The following is a 12552-nucleotide window of genomic DNA, read 5'->3' on the forward strand; positions in this document are numbered from 1 at the left end:
TCTTTCTTTCTTTCTTTCTTTCTTTCTTTCTTTCTTTCTTTCTTTCTCTTTCTTTCTTTCTTTCTTTTCTTTCTTTCTTTCTGTCTCTCTTTCTTTCTCTTTCTTCTTCAATGGTAGCACTAGGATTTATTTTTTTTTAATTTTTTTAAAGATTTTATTTATTCATCTGAGACAGAGAGAGACAGAAAGAGCACAAGCAGGGGGAGAGACAGAGGGAGAGGGAGAAGCAGGCTCCCCACTGAGCAGGGAGCTGCGCATGGGGCCGATCCCAGGACCTGGAGACTGTGACCTGAAGCGAAGGCAGACACCCAACCATCTGAGCCACCCAGGAGCCCCAGCACTGGGATTTATCAAGTTGTGTCTTAGTACAGGCACTGGGGCTTGCCCTTGGTGATCTTGATGTATAAAGCCCAGCCATTTTTCCAATTCCTTCTGAGCAAAGACACCAGGAAATTGACAGCTAAGTGGGTGTTGTACACAAGCTCATCATCTGTCATCATTATGTGGCCAATGGCCAGTGCCAGACACAGCACCTTTTTCTTTTTTTTTTTAAAGATTTTATTTATTTATTTGGAGAGAGAGAATGAGAGAGAGCACATGAGAGGGGGGAGGGTCAGAGGGAGAAGCAGACTCCCCGCCGAGCAGGGAGCCCGATGCGGGACTCGATCCCGGGACTCCAGGATCATGACCTGAGCAGAAGGCAGTCGCTTAACCAACTGAGCCACCCAGGCGCCCCTCACAGCACCTTTTTCATCTGGAATTTGTTCATGGACTTCACTTCATCCACTTTGGCCACTATGTTCTCATTGTGGGTCAGCAAGGAAGGGAACTTGCCAGACTTATTCAGGCCTGTGCCCAGGATTAGTGGGATCTGCTTGATCAGATTCTGAAGCCAAAAAGGCATCATACTTCTTGGCCAGCTTCTTGACGAATTTTTTATTCTTGGTGAGTTTCTTCAGCACTTCGATGTCCATGTGGGGAATATCCACAGCCTTGACCTCATCACAGTGCTGCTAGTCCCCCAGAACACATAAGGAGAACTTGGGGCGGGGACTGGACTTAAGCCTGACAGTGCCTGAGAAGCGTTGGTCCTTCTGAGGGTCATAGTTCTTCAAGCCAATATGCAGCTCCACCATCTCCAAAAACTTCCAGCGCTTGCACTGTTTCCTGTGCCGGACTTCCCACACAGCCTAGTATGGGGTGTCAGGGGAGACTTTGCTGCTCAGGGTGCTGCACCACAATAACCAGAAAAGAGCGTCACTAGGTTTCTTTCAACATAAAAGAGAGACAGTATGGCACAGAAATAGAAAGCGAAGATTCTAGAAACAAATTGCCATAATTAAAATCTGATCTCTGTCACTGAGAAGTTATGTGAATGTCAACAACTCACTTAAGCTCTTTTGTGCCTCAGTTTCTTCCTCTGTAAAACAGTAGAAATAACTGTACCTATATCAAATGTTCTTAAGAATTAGAAAAGAATATATATGTATACATATATATGGCATTAGTACTTACTCTTTTTTTTGGAAGATTTTATTTATTTGAGAGAGACAGAGAGAGAGAGAGAGAAAGAGCATGAGTGGGGGAGGGGCAGAGGGAGAGGGAGAAGCAGACTTCCCACTGAACGGGGACCCCGATGATGGACTCCATCCCAGGAGTCTGAGATCATGACCTGAGCAGAAGTCAGACGCTTACCTGACTGAGCCACCCAGGCACCCTGGTGTTAGTACTTACTTTTTTTTTTTTTTTAATTTTTTTAAGACTTTATTTATTTGTCAGAGAGAGAGAAGAGAGAGAGAACAAGCACAAGCAGGAGGAAGTGCAGGCAGAGGGAGAGGGAGAAGCAGGCTCCCCGCCGAGCAGGGAGCCTGATGCGGGACTCGATCCCAGGACCCTGGGATCATGACCCGAGCTGAAGGCAGACGCTTAACTGACTGAGCCACTCAGGCGTCCCAGTACTTACTTTTAAAAAAGGAGCCATGTGTTGCTCAGTAGTTATTAGAAGATATGGAAAAATGAAACTGATCACCAAAAGCCGAATTTCCATGAACTCCACATACTACACAAAGTTTTTTCAGAGAGATACAAGTAAGTGGGAGATGTTACATCTGTACTGTGCATCTTCTAGGCCAGGTTTCAAACAGACTTTCTCTAGGCCATGCCTTATTTGAAGATTAAAAGGTAAATTTCAGGGGTGCCTGGGTGACTCAGTCATTAAGTGTCTACCTTCAGCTCAAGTCATGATCCCAGGGTCCTGCATGGGGCTCCCTGCTCAGTGGGGAGCCTGCTTCTCCCTCTCCCTCTGCACCTCCCCCCACTTGTGTTCTCTCTCTCTCTCAAATAAATAAATTTTAAAAAGCCTTAAAAAAAGGTAAATTTCAATTAACACAGTGCTAACATGCAAAGGATATCGCCTACATGATTTTTTCAGTGTCAAAAACTGTTTTCCAAAATGTGAGGGTCAGAGATAGGGTGGAGATGGGAGTTAGCATCTTAAATAAGAGTGATAAATATTAAATGAGCCCCTACTAAATTAGCATATTTCATTTATTCTCATTTACTGCCCATACCCATCCCAAGAGGTTAAATATTATCTATCTTTTACAAATAAGAAACCTGATATTCAGTGAGGTTAACTAAATAACTCAAGGTCACACAACCAGAGAATAATATAATTGGGACTTGAGGTCATGTTAATCCAATTGCATAACATAATGGGGAGACCTAACATTTATTTAGTGCCTTCTGCATGTTCTGTTAGTGGCTTCGTAGCACTATCACCCATTGATGGCCTAACAGCCGATTATGTGGGAACTATTTATGTTATCATTCCATGGATGAGGAAATTGAGGATGGGAGGGGTTGAATAACATGGCCCAGGTCTCAGAGACAAGAAGAGGTAGGTAGGAGATTCAGACTCTGTTTCTCACATAGCACGGGATTATAAGAAGCAATCATATTTTGATGATGAACTTTGATTTTTAAAAAATCATTTTTGAGAAAATATTACATATTCTTATGATACATAAAATAAACTAAAACTAGAGTTTATATAAAGTGATTCTTAGTTATTACAATATTTTTGGAAGCCCTGAAATAGCTGCACATCATTTAACTGACAAAAATTAAAGGATGGCTTGCTCAGGATGTTAAGATGTAGTTTGGTGTATATTCAAGAAGAAAGAGAAATCTCAAAGATCTCTCATTAAAAAGTAAGAAAAGAGGATGCCTGGGGGCTCAGTCAGTTAAGCTGCGGACTCTTGATTTTGGCTCAGGTCATGATCTTAGGGTCCTGGAATCAAGCCCTGTGTCTGGCTCTATGCTCAGCTGGGAGTCTGCTTCAGGATTCTCTTTCTCTCTCTGCCTCTCACCACCCCGGCTCTCTCTCTCTCTAAAATAAATAAATAAATAAATCTTTAAAAAGAAAGGAAAGGATTTCTTCATTTATTGATATTTTAGAAAATAGTATTTAATATATATTTTATAAAAGTAAAATGGAATAAGCTTGTTTAAATGTTTTGTGTTTTAAAAGAAGTTTTTCTCAGGGGGCACCTGTGTGGCTCAATCGGTTGAGCTTCTGACTCTTGATTTTGGCTCAGGTCATGATCTCAGTGGGACTGAGCCTTGTCTCTGGTTCCCCGTTCAGCGGGGAGTCTGCTTGTCCTTCTCCCTCTGCTTGTCCGTCTCCCTCTGCTTGTCCTCCCTCTTGCGCTCTCTCTCTAAAATAAATAAATAAATGAAATCTAAAAAAAAAAGGTTTTTCTCCAGTCAACTGTTATGATTATGGGATATTGTCTTAAGAACAAGGATAATGCTAAAAATCAATTGAAATATATAACCTTTGCTTTACCCTGAAATGTTTTCAAAGGGATATTTTAAGAAAGCATTGAAAACCAAATTGTTTGGCTTCTGAACATGTTCTTTTTGCAATAATAGTTAAATAGGAAAGTGCAAAGTATGAGACATGCCATTTTGCCATTATGATGTGGTGGATAACATAAATATCCTTCCCAAAGTTAAATGAAAATACAAAATTCAATGGTAATACTTTTGTTCGGCATCACTTTTTAAAAATGTACAGGGCAAGTAGTGTTTCTCATTACACATAATATTAGAAATCAAGTTTTGAACTGAATTTGTCATTTTAAAGATGGCAACTGGTAATAAATATCTTTCTGGAAAGTGTATCATTTCAGAGAGTGGCAGAATGTTGACTATAAAAACTATTTCTATCTTGCTTTAATGTAGGCCTAACATAAGAACAACTTTATTGTGCTCACATTAAACATTTTATTTAGACATTAAACAGAAGTTTTCTGATGTCAAGTCTTTACCAAAGCTGAATAAAAGCTTGTTTGCAATTGTTTGCATGAGGCTTTCTTGTGCCAATGTCATAATAGATCTCTTTCCAGTGTGCTAACTTCTGAATTGCAAATTTTTAGAAATGTGTTTTAGCTATAATTCACACTTGCAAGAACTAAATGAATAGAATCACTTTTCAGCAAGTCAAAAACCAATTAAGCTCCTATTGAACAAAAATAGAAGGTATTTGCTGATTATGTTAAAATTGATCATTGTTACTTATCTTCTGGAGCTACAAGCTTAACTGTTACTATCAAAGGTCATGAGTAATAGGATTGACTTTCAGACTTCTGTATTAAGAATGTTCAGGGTAGGGGCGCCTGGGTGGCTCAGTGGGTTAAGCGTCTGCCTTCAGCTCAGGTCATGATCCCAGGGTCCTGGGATCGAGCCTCGAATCGAGCTCCCTGCTTAGTGGAAAGTCTGCTTCTGCCTCTGTGCCTCCCCTCTGCTCGTGCTCTCTCAAATAAATAAATAAAATCTTTTAAAAAAAAAAAAAAGGAGAAGAATGTTCAGAGTAGAGATATACTAATATAACTGGAAATCACCTTAATTGTGACTTCTCAGGATCTAGCTTTGTAACATGGAGTAAACAGAGTTAAAGCAGCTTGTGGATAGCACAGAACTGTGTCCATGTAGTGTGCTAGAACATTTAAAGACTTGCCACTGTAAGTAAATGCTATATGAAAATATTCTTATTGTTTATTTTTTTATTATTTTTTTTAAGATTTATTTATTTATTTGACAGACAGAGACACAGCAAGAGAGGGAACACTAACAGGAGGACTGGGAGAGGGAGAAGCAGGCTCCCCACAGAGCAGGGAGCCCGATGCGGGGCTCGATCCCAGGACCCTGGGATCATGACCTGAGCCGAAGGCTGACGCTTAACGACTGAGCCACCCAGGCGCCCCTCTTGTTGTTTAATGTTTGGACATAATTTGGTCCATCAGCCAAGATCAACTTATTAAATTTTTAACAGCATAATCATTCCAAATAATCTATAGATTCAATACAATCCCAATCAAGCCCGATCAAGTTATTTTGTGGATATCGACAAACTGATTCTAGTTTATGCAGAAAAGCAAAAGAAGGATGCCTGGCTGGGCTCAGTGGGTAGAGCATGCAACTCTTGATCTCAGGGTCATGGGTTCAAGTTCAACTTGGGCCTAGAGCTTACTTAAAAAAAAGAGAAAAAAAGAGAAAAATACAGAATAGCCAACACACTATTGAAGGAGAAGAACAAATCTGAAAAACTGACACTACCCAACTTCAAAATTTACTATCAAGCTATAGTAATTAAGACAGTGTGGTTTTGGTGAAAGAAAAGACAAATACGTGGATGGGACAGAATGTAGAGCTCGGAAATAGACCCACATGAGTATCAACTAATCTCTGACAAAGGAGCAAAGGAAATATAATGCAGCAAAGATAGACTTTTCAAAAAATAGTGTGGGAAAACTGGACATCCACATGGGAAAAATGATTTTAGACACAGAACTTAATACTCTTCACAAAAATGAGCTCAAAATGGTTCACAGACCAAAATGTAAAACCCAAAACTATAAATCTTCTAGAAAATAACACAGAAGAAACCCTAAATGATCTTCGGAAAAGCAGTGAATTTTTTCACATAGCACCAACGGCATGATCCATGAAAGAAATAATTGATAAACTGGACTTCATTAAAATGAAAAACTGGTTTGTGAAAGACATTGTCAAGAACATGAGAAAACAAGCCAAAGACTAGGAGAAAATATTTGCAAAAGTCATATCAGATAAAGAATTGTTGTATAAAAATAACTCTTAAAACTCAACAATAACAAAACAAACTACATTAAAAAATGGACCAAAGACCATAATAGACACCTGACTAAAGAAGATATACAGATGGCAAATATGCCTATGAAAAGATGTTCCACATTAAATGACATCAGGGAAATGCATATTGAAACAACAGTGAGATATCACTACGCACATATTAGAATGGCCCAAATTCAGAACACTGACAACAGTAAAATACTGGCAAGGATGTGGAGGAATGGGAGCTCTCATTCATAGCTGGTGGGACAGCAAAATGTTACAGTCACTATGGAAGACAGTTTAGCAAATTCTTTCTCTTTTTTTCCAGCTTTATTATCATTGACATATAACATTATATAAGTTTGAGGTGTACAACTTGAAGATTTGATATATGTGTATATTGCAAAATGATCACCACAACAAGGTTAGTTAACACATTAATCACCTCCCATAGTTATTATTATTTATTTTTGTGGTAAGAATCTTTGAGATTGGGCACCTGGGTGGCTTGAGTAGGTTAAGCGTCTGCCTTGGGCTCAGGTAATGATACCAGGGTCCTGGGATCTCTCCCTCTGCTCCCCCCCGCCCCCGGCATGTACTCTCTCTCTTTTTCTCATGCTCTCTCTCTCTCTCTCAAATAAATAAATAAATAAAATCTATAAAAAAGAATCTTTGAGATCTACTCTCTAGTAACTTTCATATATATAACACAGTGTTGTTAACTATAGTCACCATGCTGTACATTCGGTCCCAGATCTTGTTCATCTTATAACTTCTTACCTTATGCAACACTATACTATTACTTTGTCTTCTGTGTTCAGGGGTCTTCTTTCACAAATTCTCTGCTCCTCCTCCATGTAGCATTCCCCAAAGGTTTGTTTTACTTCTCTGCTCTTCTCTCATTCTGTACATCGTTCCTCAGATATCTTACCATACTCACAACTCCATATAGCATCTTGTTGCATATCACTCCCAACCTAGATCTCCAGCTCAATCTCCCACTCAGAACTTCAGTTCAAGATGAACAAGTGTCCGTTGGACATTGCCTCAACCATTAAATCAAAGAAATAACGTGTCTTCCCCAGGCATATTTTAACTTCTCATTTCTCTGCTTTTGTTTGTATTGCAACAACTTTCCTATTCACTTCGCCAGGAAATATTATCAGTGAGAGTATTGACACTCTTTCCAAATTCCACATTCATCAAGTCCTGGTAATTCATCACAGTGCCTCTTAACTTCATTCTTCATTCTTAAGACCAGGGCAGAGCCGGTGATAACTCAACTCATATTTCCTCCTTGTGCTTTCCTCAATCCCGGCCTCTGTTGCAAGCCATCTTGTTCACCACTAACAGAGTAATAAGGATAAACCCCTGCTTGGATCACACTAGCATACTATCAGAAGAGTATCAAAGGCTGAAAAACGTCTATGGATTAAAGTTTAAACTTCTTGTTCTGGAATTTACATTCTTTCACCATCTGGCCTCCTTTACATCAAAGGAATGCCTTTGGGGGAGGATTTCATTGAAGCAGACTGTGCAGAGCGACCCCTGGACTGATTTGTCAACACCAAATTCACCATAAGATGTGGTCCTGGCAGAGGGCAAGAGAGCAGGGCTTGCCATATCTTTCCAACCTAGCATCCACAGTCTGTCCCCCTGAGATGTCCATGTATAGGATTCAGAGGATTGGAAAGGGCTGAAGAATCAGAGGACAAAATAACATTTATATTTTCACTAACATCCCACTGAAATGTATCATTTCCTTCAAGTATGAATGTGGGCAACCTAACAAAGAAGAAGTACCTATGACTAGGTCACCAGTAAACATCCCAGGTATTCTGACATCACGTAATGGTTGTGTCACACATCTTGAAATGAAAAAAATTATGGGACCGCTCCCTATATCGTGTTGTTCACTGTGTTAAGGAGCACATATACAACATCACAAATGCATTTCATTTTTATTTTGACAGCACTGTTTCCAAATTATTGCTTTCCTTTGTTATTTATGTATTTGTGTTTATATACTAACAGTATTCTGAGTCTGTATTTTTTAGACTGCCAAAGGGGTCTGTGTCCAAAAATAGGCTCAAAACGGCTACCCTGTACACAGCAGGTTCTGGAAGTAGGGAACTGATAACACAGAAACGTGGTCCTGAAGGTGGACCTATAAGTTTAAGCACTTACCTGCTTATTGTTATAAAAGCTTTCCTTTTCAACATATATTATTGCCCTGATATTCACAAGCTGGAGGGCATCGAGCTAATAAGAGTAACATCCTCATAAGAAATTCAGAACTGTCATGCCAGAGACACACACCTCAGATGTATGAGATTATTAAAGAGCAACTGGAGAAAATTATCAGAAAAATGATGTGCAGGTTATACCACATTATACAACCTCTAATTGGTACAAGTTAATTTTCATAATACTGAATTAGGAGTGAGCTCTCTCTGTCTTATGAACATGCATCTTTTGTAACTATCTTTAAATTACGTTTATGAATCATATTATGTCATTGCAATCAAAATAAATTTAAGGATTGCTGTTACTAAAGCACAAGTTAACCACTTAGGCCCAATCACATTCACTTAAATTTCTGTCTTGTGCAAAACAGACTTCTTCCTGACAAAAATGGAAATCTACTTGCATATTTCACTACTTCAAGTAAATAACAGCCATAGTACTACATTTCTACAATTTGTTCTGTATTGATTCTGTAATAATGGACAATAAAATTAGCCTTTCAAATTATAATTTATATCCACACCAGCAAGGTCACTTTATTGTTATTCAAAAAAGAATCTTAACTTTCATCATGTCCAACACAGGGCTGTAAAGACCTGACCCATTTTCCCCAACTGGGGGCAATTCTGGAGGGTGAGCTCAGTTATAGCATTCCCCATGAGGCTGACTGAGGCCTTCGTTGGGATTGCTTAACAGCTCAACATGTACCTTTCCCTGCTTCTCTTTCATACCCTCTTTGCCCGCCCCCACACTTGATAATACCAACAGCATTTCCTAATAAACATCTCGCATGATAAACTCCATCTTTAAAACTGCTTCCTCTGCAACCCAACCTGTGACAGACCATTTTACCTTTTATTTCTCTTATAACTGTCTTCCTGTTCCTCACGGACCTAGTTCATCTACCATTAACTTTCATTTCGAGTGGCCATTCTACTTTTATTCCACACCAAGTCAGCTTTAAAATAAATGTTCCTCCCACAGGCATGCGGATCTTGATTGGAGGTCAGTGAAGGGACATATTTCAACTTCACCTTCTCTTAAAAAATTTCCCTACTCACCTATATGCTGTGATACCCACTGAAGCATATACTGTTCCTAGCCCACCGGCTCTCCACAATGGTTCCCATACGCACTTATGTTTTCCTGCATCTCTCTGTCCAAAGGCATTCTTTGTCATGGGAGCGTACGTAGCCTATTTATATCAGAGATATCTAGGGGGTAATATCTCAAGAGTGTCCCTCAGATAATGAGGTATGAGATATAGTGAATATCCAGCTTCTTGACTCCATAGAGTGACAATTCTGAGGGGTATTCTACATAGTCTCTGATAAGGTCTCCAGTGAGGTACTCCAGATTTCAGTAGTCATCTGTTTCTAATTCTACCTTTTATTGGCTTTCACTCTTCAGGGTCCTACTTGCCCACTTCAGAGTGCTTCGTAAGACCAACTTCCAAATAAATTATGTGCATTCAAATCCCTCTTTCAGAGTTTGCTTTATGGGAAACTCAAAATAAGGTACTTACATTGTCAACAGGGCTGTGTGCTAAATCTGGCTTGCCATCTGTTTTTTGTTTTGTTTTGTTTTTTTTTAAAGATTTTATTTATTTATTTGAGAGAGAGAGAATGAGAGAGAGTAAGCACATGAGAGGGGGGAGGGTCAGAGGGAGAAGCAGACTCCCTGCCGAGCAGGGAGCCCGATGCAGGACTCGATCCAGGGACTCCAGGATCATGACCTGAGCCGAAGGCAGTCGCTTAACCAACTGAGCCACCCAGGCGCCCGCCATCTGTTTTTGTAAATAAAGTTTTATTGGAACACAGTCACTCACATTCATTTAGGTATTATCTATGGCTGCTTTCATGCTGTAACAGTGGAGTTCAGTAGCTACAACAGAGACCAGACCTATAGGCATAAAACATTTACTCTCTGAACCTTTACAGGAAAGATTTTTGTTACATGATCTAAATTATTACCAGAAACCTCTAGATGATCTCCCAGATTTAGCTGCTGTATCTCTTCCTGACCATTTGTTTTACATATTACCTCCAGATTTCTAAATTTATTGACTCATGTCTCTTGACTCCTCTTGAATCTTCAAAGGCTCCCACTGCAATAAGAAGCAAAAAAAACCCTCTGCCCTACTAATTCTGCCTGTATGTTACTCTGCATTCCTACTACACACACCCTCCAAACACACCTCTCTATTCATTATTTACAGAAATTGTCTCCTCTGTGCTTAAATTAAGGTTGTTTCACCTGCTGGAATGCCCTCCTGCACCCATATTGGCTGATAAATCCCAGCTCATCCTTCAAGGTTCAGATAAACCCTATATCTCCTAAGAAGACCCCTCAGATCCACACTGTTGTGATTAATCTCTTTCCACCATGCTCCCCAGCACTTTGTTTAAATTTTCAATATATCAGAGTGTACCTAGTACTGAGATGATTTATGGATATCTATTTCTACCACCAGATATGAATTTCTGGGAGGCAGGAGCCATATCATATCCATCTTTCTATCCAATAATAATACTAAATATAATTAAAAAGCATAGATTAGAGTTCTTTTAAAAAAATATTTTATTTATTTACTTGAGAGAGAGAGAGCCAGCGTGAGAGAGAGCATGAGAGCAAGACAAAGAGCATAAGCATGGGGGGAGGGGTAGAGGGAGAAGCAGACTCCCTGCCCAGCAGGGAGCCTCAAACAGGACTCGATCCCAGGACCACGGGATCATGATCCGACCCGAAGGCAGACGCTTAACTGACTGAGCCACCCAGGCGCCCTTAGATTAGAGTTCTTATCAATCTGAAAGGATGCCTGAGCAAGGTTCTGAGGCCCCCTGATACACTATGTACGAACTCCTTGGTTGTTATCAGATTGCTGGGAGATCCAGAGGGTTCTGAGGGAGGGCCTGTATGGTTAGAGTGGCAAGGGTTACACTACAGTTAAAGCAACTATTACAATAATTTAACAAGCAGAGCATAACTGGTTGAAGGTCAGCCTTGTTCAGAACTACTGTGCTTATCAAGGTTTTCTTAATTACAGAACCTCAGTAAATAATTGTTTTATACTTAAGGACAATTGAAAATGAACAACATTTTATTTGTTTATTTATTATTATTATTATTATTTAAGATTTTATTTATTTATTTGACACAGAGAGAGAGAGTGAGAGAGAAAGCACAAGCAGGGGGAGAGGCAGAGGGAGAAGCAGGCTCCCTGCAGAGCAAGGATTCTGATATGGTGCTCGATCCCAGGACCCTGGGATCGTGACCTGCTGAAGGCAGACGCTTAACCGACTGAGCCACCCAGGCGCCCCACAACATTTTTTTTAAAGACTGTTGGTACACACACACACATACATACACACGCTTGTTGATGCACACCTTTGACCAGAACAAATAGGGAGATTTTCATATATGTGTGAAAAATTTATCATCTAGTTTTCTTATATTATTTCATATTAGTTAACAGCTGTTCAATAAACAATTATACTTAGTGTTTAAAAACGTGTACAAGTCTTCCAATAGTAATATCAATAAAAATGGAATTAGCCTTTCCTTGACTAGCTCAATTTTTCCAAAGCATAATGACAACATTAATTCAACTGTAAGGGAAAACTCTGGGTTTCGCAAATATTTTTCAAAGTAATGAGACCGGCAAACCCTCTTATGTAACCAGCAACATTTACGGTAATCCACCCTCACTTTGCATTACACTGTGACTTGCCTTTACTTCCCTAAATTCCTTCTGAAATTTTCTATACAAATATGTCCAAAGAGCTTACATTTGCTTATTATAAGCATGTCTTGAAATGTCTGGCCTTACAAATGCTAATGAGACCAATACAAAAAAAGGTTATACAAAGGAAAAGCATATCAAGTGTAATTATTTAATTATCCTGTTCATTTCAATAACTACTGGCCCAGGAGCTTCTTTCAAGGTTGTCATAAACATTCCTAATTCAACAATGCACAGTTCACGGTGCCTCTCGTGTTCCTTCTCATCAGTAGCTGACTTGGCTGCCTTACATACAGCAGCACACGGAGGTTCATTATGTTTTGTCTAAAAATAATCATGCCAATTCTGGGACTTGTTGCTTTTCACAAAAAGAACAGTTCAATTTTTTTTGGAAAAAAATTTCA

At 39.5% G+C, this 12552-nt stretch overlaps 1 pseudogene; it reads right to left on the reverse strand.

The window, feature by feature from the left end:
* Positions 1-362: 362 nt before the first annotated feature.
* Positions 363-7016, reverse strand: LOC118008555 (annotated as a pseudogene).
* Positions 7017-12552: the final 5536 nt, after the last annotated feature.

Source organism: Mirounga leonina, unplaced genomic scaffold (genome assembly GCF_011800145.1).
Source record: "Mirounga leonina isolate KUSES-001 unplaced genomic scaffold, KU_Mleo_1.0 Mir_101609, whole genome shotgun sequence".
Lineage (NCBI taxonomy): Eukaryota > Metazoa > Chordata > Mammalia > Carnivora > Phocidae > Mirounga > Mirounga leonina.